At 30.9% G+C, this 10,441-nt stretch overlaps 1 long non-coding RNA gene across 8 annotated transcripts; it reads left to right on the top strand.

Annotated features, from left to right (window-relative positions):
- The first annotated feature begins 865 nt into the window (after positions 1-865).
- LOC106397490 lies at positions 866-8,088 on the top strand. 8 transcript variants are annotated; one of them, XR_007324072.1, is made up of 6 exons: positions 866-1,170; positions 1,451-1,594; positions 2,023-2,152; positions 2,276-2,370; positions 2,457-2,515; positions 2,599-8,088. It is a non-coding gene; the product is annotated as an uncharacterized LOC106397490 (long non-coding RNA). The 8 variants fall into 8 exon arrangements; XR_007324076.1 differs by having other exon boundaries at positions 868-1,170; positions 2,044-2,152; positions 2,595-8,088; XR_007324073.1 differs by having other exon boundaries at positions 870-1,170; positions 2,044-2,152; positions 2,302-2,370.
- Positions 8,089-10,441: the final 2,353 nt, after the last annotated feature.

The raw sequence follows: 10,441 nt of genomic DNA, 5'->3' as shown, positions 1-10,441 counted from the left end.
ATGGAACCTATCTATGCTTTTTACTTGCGGCCATAGTTTACATTTCCGTTGCATTGATCAATAGCTTCGTACAAACATAAGTTATCCCATATGTAGGGAAAGTCACTATGATTCAGCGTTATTACAATTTATAAAGGAGTTTCTTATGTTCCAATTTTCAGTTTCATTTATATACTGTTTTTTATTTTTCGTTTTAATTTTCAAACAAAAAATATAAATGTTTTACCACATTTCCCAATATATATTTTCCATTACCAGAATTAGTTTCATACCAAAAATCAAATAAGAAGTTACACACGTTTAAATTCAGATTACTCTCTAAAATAAAATTTTAAATGTCGTTCCTTCTATATACTGTCCACATGGTACTTAACAGTATAAGTATGTTTTTTAAATAAAACATCAACTTTACTTTATGTTTGAATTCAAACTATAATAACTTTGTTACGACTATCTTCTTTTTATTCTACTTTTATTGAATCGATTAGTCACAACCATTTATGCTATTCCACTGTGCACTAAGCAACTTCGAAACAAAGCAATACACTACAGTAGCTAATCACTATCAAATGGATCGAAAAAATCTCATTTTCTTTCAAACATATTTTTCAATTTCATATTTTTTGAACATATTTTCTTCACTGAAAAAATAAATGAATTGTAAATTTATTTCATAAAGATAAGTTTACTCACTCCTGAGGGCTCCACATCAGATTCCAGGTCAGAAAGTCGAGCTCCCTCGCGCTGACACGTGTCCGAGAAGTATGAAGCTCATTGTTTCATTTACTTTACTTGGAAATCGGATGGGCTTATATATCGTTAAGCGTATATTTGGTTTGGTCATTTTATGGGCTTCGTTGGGCTTCATGTTTTATCAAGTCTTCGATCCCGATAGCAAGTTAGGCTATCGTCTCCAAACCAAATTTTAGGGTTCGCAATCTTCTTCGATCTCCAACAACGACGATGTTCATATGCGCTCACCACACCAACAATGGAGGATCTCCGTGTGTCTCTTCAATCAGCTAGACATTCTTTCCTACAAACCGTTACGGGATGCTTTGATTCATCTTCATTAATGACCGTCTTAACTCATTCGGCCACTCCAAGCACGTTTCCTCATTCATTGCATCTTTCCTTTGTACAAGGAGGTGAATCTACAGCTATAAAAAGGTTAGCTTTCATCATGTGAACATCATTCTCACAATCCTAATAATGGAGCATTCAACGATTCCAGTTTTTTGTTTTCAATTCTTCTTGCCTGATCTCTTTTTTTTGGTTATGTGAGTGTTAGTTGTGTAATTTATCATATCATGTTGTATTACAATAGCAGAGTCTTTCCTACGGCTTCAAGTTTTTAAGGAATTGATATCAATCTCGCTTATGGATTTCAGACTTACGACTACCACTTGTATTTATTTGCAGCGATTAATTTGTCTCTTAATTTTATCAGTAAAACTGTAAATAAGGGAGTTTGAGCGCTGGATATGAAGGGTCTTTAAAAAATATTACGTGTTTGCGGAAGGGGAAGAAGATTCTGGAGGAGAAATTGATAAGTTTGAAGTCAAGCTTTCTAGAAGAAAGAATTGGATCACAGGTTAGTCTAAACTTCATGAATAATATGCGTCTGGGATTTTATCTCTCTTTGTGGGACATGTTACTTTGCTCTCTAAGCAGTATAAGTAAAACTTTGAAGCATAGATTTTTTTTGGTTATTGTGATTTCAGCCATCTGTTCTTCATATTTTCTTTACACATTTTTCATTCTAGAATGGAGACTTTAATCAGATCAAACAAATCAACCACACAAATTTTGTAGATATTGTTTTGTTGTAGCATTCGTTTTACTCTGCACTTGAAGTTGTGATGCTGGTTGCTACCTCGCGATCGCGATTAAACTACGATTTCACGACATCGTTTTTATGCCATACGCCAACTTAGACTGAGATGGAAACTTTCATTTGCTTAAAGTATTAGGTCTTCAAACTTCATATCCTGTTTATATCTTTGGTATCTTCGTTTCCAGAAATTGATGTTTCTCATTCAGATGGCTTTGTCTGGGTGTCAATTGACTGAATGGAATAAGCAGTCTTCTGCAAAGGAGGTCATGCACAGGACTCAAAGAGACATGTATGTTCATTAAAGAAACAATCAAGGTTTCATTTCTTACTCTTGAGTAGTTTGGAATAAATATTGCAACTGGATCTTTGCAATTTTTCCTCTAAACCTGATCTCAAAGTTTTGTTCTTTAATAAATTTTCTTTTCTTTTGTGCTAAAGCACATACTCCACTACTGCACGCACAGGTTCACATGTAAGGCTTTGACCCACAGCCACTGGGTGGCGCCGGTCCATCAGCAGCGCGGAGCTCTAAGGTCCTCTGTTTTTATGTTTATTCTCATCATATTTCATTTAAGTATTTGTGTTTGAGTCTCATGATCATATGTTTTCTCCAAACCAGGCAGTTAAAAGATGTGAGTTGAAGTATGATCATGAACGTATATGACTTGATAGATTTTGGTAATAAGTTAATTTGGATGGCTGACACCTTCCTTCTTTTGGCACACTTCTGAATGATTTTAATTTGTAACTGATGGAGGTAGGCCAATGAAGTCAAGAATCTAACGTTTGTCACTTAGGAAGACCGCTAACGACTTTGACGAAGTTATCAGGTAATAATTCTTTTCGCCATGACATGCGTTGGTGGAAGGAGGAGGATTCTGCATCATCTTCTTTGCTTCAAGTTTTTTCTTTGGTTTGTTTCAGAGTCAAGGAAAACTTCAAAGTTGTGTCCCTCTATTTATTTTTAAGTCGTTGTACGATTTATTTTTTTAATGTTATGCAAAACTATTCATAATATTAATAAATTTAAATAACTGATAAAATAATTTAATAGCATATAACCCAAATATATTAGAAACTATGTTAGGATCTTCTGTAATTAATTACTTAAGTAATTTAAATCAGTTACTTAATTATTGTAAGTGAATAAATTCTATAGTCTTATATATTCATACATAAACAGAAAATTATTATAAATATGTTTTAGTCACACTGCAACATACTCATATAAAACTTTCATATAACGCAAACAACTTTGATGAAGTTACACATCTATCAGAATTCTGGGTTAGTTACATATGTTTTAGTCACACTGCAACAATACTCATATAAAACTTTCATATAACGCAAACAACTTTGATGAAGTTACACATCTATCAGAATTCTTGGTTAGTTTCAATAGCATTTACCTATTTTACGTTATATTTTATTATTTATTCTCTTCTTCAATGTCATATTTGTCTAATATAAACCGTTACAAAATGCAATCATCCAGAGGGCAATCCATTCAGACAAATGATAATCACTAAAACCACATATTCATTCTTAAGAGTCTAAAATATAGCAAAATACATTAAACCAACCACTTATAGATTCAATATTATGAAAAATACAATCAGAAGACCACGTAAAGCTAACATACACAGCAACTTCTTAATATGTACAAACATTAAAGTAAAATGTAATAAATTTAATCTACATAATCCCTCTACGCCTAAAGATTCTTAACAACTATAAAGTTTTTATACATTTTTCTTGCAGATGCTAACATAAACACACACAAAAAATACACAATAATATTGTTATATAATCATACGTAAGTTATATTCCGCACATTAAATTTAAAGGAAAGAGTCCATTGAATTACTTAGAGACTAATTGGAAACAAACGTTATAAATAGTTTTAAGTGAACCAAAACATGTAAACAATTCAACCAATTAAAAAATTTAATTAATTTTTATTCATTATGCTCTTCATCTTATATATAATTTTCAATAACAAAAAAATGGATACAAAAATTTTTGAATCGCGTAAAAAAAAACGTTTAATAATTTAAAATTAGATTATATTTGTCTATAGCTTCTTATATTTTTATAATAGATTATAAAATTTATAAATTAAAATAAACATACTAAATATATAATCAAAATTATAGTTTAAACAAAAAACTCGGGCGTAGCCCGGGCCGACCTTAGTTTAATATAAACATTTGTTGTTAAAAAAACATCTAATGATAAGAAATAATTTTCTTCTTTATTACTTTTAAAAACAAATATTGTAACTAAGCTTACTTTGGGTAATATATTTGTTGTAGAAAAAATTAAGATATTTGTTAAACAAATATGTTTTTTTCAATAGGAAAGTTTGCATTTTTGTACATTTTTTATTTTTCATTTTTTGATAAACAACAGTTTGGTTTAGTTTTTTAGACTTAAAATTTGCAATTCTCTCTTTTCTTTTTTAAAAGTTTGTTTAAAAAAAATTAATTTTTTATTAGTGGTATATTTTTTACGGAAAACTAAGGAAAGATTACTACTGTATATTTTATTGTCTAAATAACTTTTTGTTTTGTTTTAGATGATGTCTAAATGCTGACAAAAGTACTGACTAAATTCAACATCTATTTAAAAACGCACTTATAAAAAACATAACTATTTTAGTTTTTATTAGCGGTAGATTTATACGGAAAACATAATAAAAGATTACTAGAGATTATTTTCTGGTCTAAATTGTTTTTTTTTTTTTTTGTTTTTAGATACTGTCTAAATTACAAAAAGTACTGTCTTAATTCGACATCTATATATACCGTTACAGTCGTAAATTTAGCAAACCTAATAATTAAGGGAATATAATTGTCTTTCTCTCTTTATTATTGGTCTCTTTTTGCTTATGATAAATCAATTATAAAAAACATTATTGACTCTAACCATCTATGGGCAGGAAGGAAACTGACATCTAAAGTGGACAGGGAAATTCTCTTCTTCTAATTATGTGTAAAAAAAATAACATACTCTCTAGAATTTTTAATACATGATATTTTAGAGATAAAAATATTTAAAATTAAATAATATTTTCAGTTTTAGTGTAAAAGTTATTATTTTTTATGTTATAGAGTCACTTGTATTATGTAGTCTATTTTACTATTGGTTGAATTATGTTTACATTAATAATTAATAATATTTTTAAAAATATTTAAAACAAATATTTTATTAATCTATATGCATAATTCTAAAGTTTAAAGGTAGCTAGTTACTAAGAACGTGTGTGAATGTACTTTCACCGAATGTCTTCCGATTTTGAGGATTCTTTACATTTCGAAGTTGAATATATGTGTTGCAAAAGTAATATTTTACTGTACTAGTTTAATGATCAATGACTATTTTTCATTTTTTTCCTGAGTGTTAATCTTAAATCCGATATCTTTTTTTTTCTTTGACAAATCACTATTCCGATCAGTTTATGGAGGTTCTCGTCTTCTCGATAGTTAAGTTGAGTTTCTTACTCGGAAAAGATATCAATCTTTGCTTCAGGATATTAAGGCGGAAATCCTTGAGGATATGAGATCGAGATGATTGGTTAAGTGGAGGAGAGTTGGTGCAGACTCAGATTAGCCGGAGTTTTTTTGTTGAAAGCATTCTAGCGAAGTTTTGTGTCTATCTCCTTGAAGCTTCTTACCAGACTTCATCTCTAACGTGAAAATGTGGAATCTTACACAACTGTCAGCGAACACGGAAAGGAGGAGCGGTCAAGCGGTTCAATTAGGCGAAGAAAAATATCGATTGTTCTCGGTCCGGTAGACTTTCCGGCGAAACCAACAGCACTCTCTTTGTATCCTCAACTTCCACATAAGGGTACACGTGTCGTTTATTCGTCAAAGTTTATTACCAAGAAACATGTGTTTTATTGTATCCTTATCTTTGTTTATTTGGACTTCGACTGGGTTTAAAGTATGTATGGGATGGATTGTAACTGCTTGTAAATTTTGTGTTTTAACTCAATTAATGATAAAACTGTTGACAAAAAAACAAAATAAAACAAATAACATAACTTCTGATTAAATAAACTAGACATGGTAGAGACTCTTTAGACCAGCCACAATGCCATTCTGATTCAATATTTCGGTTTCCTACTTTTTTCTAAAAAATATATACCAATTTATACAAATATATTTACAAATATAAAAGGATATTCCAATCTTAACATAATAAAAGAATTGCTATTTAATTTAAAATAATAGATGTAATTCAACATACTAAAAGTAAATATTTGAAATATACAAATTATTATATGTGAAATCACATATCTTTAAGATGAGAACATAATGATACATAATATATTTTCATTATACATATAAATTACAAAATAACTTAAAACTTATAAACAAAGAAAAAACATATTTATCATTTGTTATAATTTAGACGTTGAAGGTATTTGCCTGCTCTGTGGTTTACATCAAGAATCAAGAGATCATTTGTTTTTCGAATGTGTTTACTCTGCAGAGGTTTGGAGAAAATGTTTGGTTCACTTAGGCGTTTCCAACGCACAAAATGTTATTGACTGGTAGTCTGTCTTTCCCAGGGATAGACTACACAAACTGGTTATTCTACATATATGGCAAGCTTGCTTGTATGAAATTTGGAAGGAGCGGAATTCACATTTCCATCGGGGAACAACAACCCCACCATTAAAAATCTCTGAAGTTGCTATTTGTATAGCAAGGTCCAAGGATATTGCTCTGAAGAATTCAGGAAGGAATTTGGGAAGTGAGCTTCTTCCTTTCTGGTCTGTGGTCTAACTCCACTCTTTTGCTTCTGCAATCACTCCATTGAAGATGATTCAGTGTGCTTTATCCTTCCATCTCTTGTCTTTTAAAAGTTGTATTGTTTGTTTCTCTTTCTTGTGTATTTTTGTACTTTCTTTTTTAATATGAAGGCTATTTCAAAATTTTTTTTTGATTATCTTTAATTAAAAATAAATCACAATCTCCTATATATTAATTGAATATCATTTAAAAAAGTTGTAACCTATATTTTGTACTAATTAAAAAAGTGACATGATGACGTGTCACTTAATTAGGATGTCCATAAAATCAATTGAATAATTTGTAAGTCCAAAATCCAATTGCTAGGAAACCTTATATCGAGGTTGATACCCTAATTTTCTCTCTCGAAGAGTTCTCCGCCGCTAAGACCCTCATTTTCAGATCTGCCACTGCCTCCCCGGTGGTTTGGCTTCCGCCACCGACGGGGGATGCTCTTTCTCCTCTTTCCCTTCCGTGTCATGTGGTGTCTTGTTCTCTCCTCTTTAGCGACGTCTTTTTCACCTCTTCTCTCTTTGCAGTGTCCTCTGTTTGTGGCGTTGACAGTTTCGGTGATTCAGTTTCCGGTGTTCTTTGTGGAGGCTAGAGCAAGGAAGGTGTGTTTGGCTCCTTTTTCGGTTAAGTCTTCAGTTTGCTCCATTCTCGCTGGTGATTGTCCGGCCAGATCTGTGGAGTGTACTTGGAGTCTATAAAGAGAAGTCTCTGGTTGTTTCCAGATCTAGTTTTGAGTTTTGTATTCCTCTGCAGTGTCCAGTTGGTGGTGGTCTCTGTGGACCGTGGTTCTCTTGGATCTTTGAAGTTTGACCTTCAGTGTTGAGATAGTGAAAATGGAAATCCACGGGTCTCCCTTAGAATCTCCTTACGGGATGGTTTTGGTGGTGTTGGTGGAGCTACGTCTCTGACCTTACTGACTTAGTTCTTTGGCAACGGAATCATTATGGCCTTTTCATGTGTGGCGGCTTAGGTTCTTTGTTTCCATTCACCAATGTTCAGACCTTGTTGTTGGTAGTTGGTTTGAGTTCTTGTTTGTAAGCATGGTGCTCATTCTTAAGATTGCTTTGCTTTTGTAACTCGTTGTAGTTCGCTGGCGTTTATTGGTTGGGTCATGTGTTATCCGACTTCGCCGCATTCGGAAGTTTTATGAAGATCAATAGGTCTTTAACTTTCTGGTTTGGGAAGCCATGGGTTCTTTGTGTTGGAGTGGTTACAAGCATCTATGTTCGTGCTTTGTGAGTTGGACTCCATCTCTTTCACTCTCACAATCTCATGACTTTTTTGGGTTTTTGAATTTACTTTCCACCCACATGTGTATGGGATTATTAGTCTATAGATGCATACTGGTGTCTTTTACTTTGAGTTTTTGTTACTGGCATGTTTGGTCCAGGATTGTAAGGATACTTTTGATTGAATACCAAGTGTTAGAAAAAACAAGGAAACCTTATATTATAACAAGCGTGTATTTTAGGCATATGATTTATGGTATACGATAAGCTAAGCAAAGTGGTAAACCAAACTCTAGCATAAAATTAAAAAAAAAAAAAAATGTCATTCATTTATGATGAAAGACACAAAACGTGTTTAAGTATATTCATACGTCGTCCAATACAAATACAAAATAGTATACTAAAGTTTCAACATAAAACCTCGGTAGCCTAACATATATAATCACGCTTTTCCATTATGGAATCATATATAAACGATGATGTAAATATGGAATATTTGATAATCCTATATAATCATATATAAACGGTGATATAATCTGTGAGTTTTTAAGTCTTTGATAATCCTATATAATCATATAGGGGATTAATGTTCTGTATATTTAGTGTTGGAAAATAGAAGAAGGTATCCAATTTTGTATTGTTGATGTTGGTTTTCTGTGGAAGTTATCTTTTAATTGAACCAAACAACATTCAAAGAAAATTTTGGTCGGTATAACATATTAATCTTCGCAAACCAGTATACACACTTCGAAGAAAAGTAATTTAGTTACGTGTTTTCCTTATTAGATCAAACAATTAAATGTTATTTCTTTTTTGCACACCCCAATTATATGTTATTAACTTAATACTCTTATGCTTAAATATCAAATATAATTGGCTTGATACACAATTCGGTATGAGGTAAATATAGAAAATTTATATTTAAGATGGAAAAACTTTGAAACCAAGCCAAGAATTGATAATATATTTTGGGGGAGTTAAATTTTTTTTATAATAATTGGTTTTCGTATTAATTTACTAGTTTATGGTAATTATCAACGACGTTAACCTAACAACAAATAATATATATACAATTAGATATCGGTTTTAATAAAACATTATGAAATTTCAGTTTTTAAATAGACCATTTTTTACTATTTAAAATAATTAGTAAATATATTAAATTAATAATAATAATAATAATTTTAATAAAATAAAAATAAGATGAATTAGGAATCCATAATATTATTAAATAACAAAAATTATTAGTACATGTATTTTTTTTTTTTGATGAAATTTTAAATTTATTGATCATCAATGAAAAAAATAGTTATGTTCAAAGGACTAAAGGCTGAAAGTGAACAAGAACTCTATGATCTATGTATGTGTTCTGTACCACTCTTGCATAAGCTCCCTCATGTGTTGCTTCTCTCGATATCTGGTAGCTAAAAGCCGATTGCGTACAGTTTTATCAATAATCTTCGCCAATTGGTGGTGTTGTCTAGGTTTCTTGAGATGTCTTCTATCATTCCTTTCTCTCCATATCATATATATTGTACCTTGAAACACTAACCTGAATAGAATGTAGCCAAGATAGCTGAAACTATGTGTTGTTAAGTGTTCAAGCGTGCTTACCCAATCAGGATCAGGAGGTCTTCCCAGTAGCGTGCCCACAACTTCAGTCCATAGAGTGTAGGTATATGGACAGGCAAAGAACATATGGTCCCTTGTCTCGTTTGGCTCTCCACAAAACAGACATCCTTGCACCTGTTCCCAAGTTCTCATACAGTCACCTGTTGACAATCTATTGTACATGTATTTGTCAACGAAAAAATAAAGTTATGTTTTGTTTAATTTGATGAATATGAAAAAAACAAATTTAAACTTAAAACAAAAATATTAAATTACTAAAATCAACATTTTAAGTATGAAAATCATATCAATAAAAATAAACTACATATATAATATTAATTATGCTATATAATTGACATATAAATATGCAACTATATATTAGTTAATCGGTTTATTCTGTGTATTCGGTTTGCTCGGTCTAGATACCAAACCATATCCATATACCTCGGATTCTTAAAAATAACATCCGTTCAGTATTATCAACTTTAATACTTTTTTTTTGCGGTGAATACTTAGGGCCTGACTGGTTCAAACACAGCGGTTGCGGTTGCGGGAGTTTGCAGATGCGGGTGGTTGCGGTTTCTAACGGTTTTAAGAGATTTGTACGACTGGTTTTGCAGTTAGAAATTGGTGCGTTTGCGGGATACTTATGACTGGTTAACTACCAAATACAGCAGCGGTTAAATAATAAATTAACAATATTTACATTTTATATAATTATAAAAAATATCAAAAATCATAATATTATAATAAATATGAAAATTATATTTAGAAAGTTATAGTTTTAAATTTTTAATATTATAGAAAATATTTTTATTTTAAAATTTAATAATATTAATTAAAATACAATAGATATATTTTAGTATTTTTATAATTCTAATTTAAATTTTTTATTGAATATTTATATTTTTGTATTTATATGGTTTTTGGAAAAAAAAAGAAAAATTTTT

The sequence above is a fragment of the Brassica napus genome, chromosome C5 (assembly GCF_020379485.1).
Source record: "Brassica napus cultivar Da-Ae chromosome C5, Da-Ae, whole genome shotgun sequence".
NCBI classification, from domain to species: domain Eukaryota; kingdom Viridiplantae; phylum Streptophyta; class Magnoliopsida; order Brassicales; family Brassicaceae; genus Brassica; species Brassica napus.
This window is presented reverse-complemented; position numbering and strand designations above follow the sequence as displayed.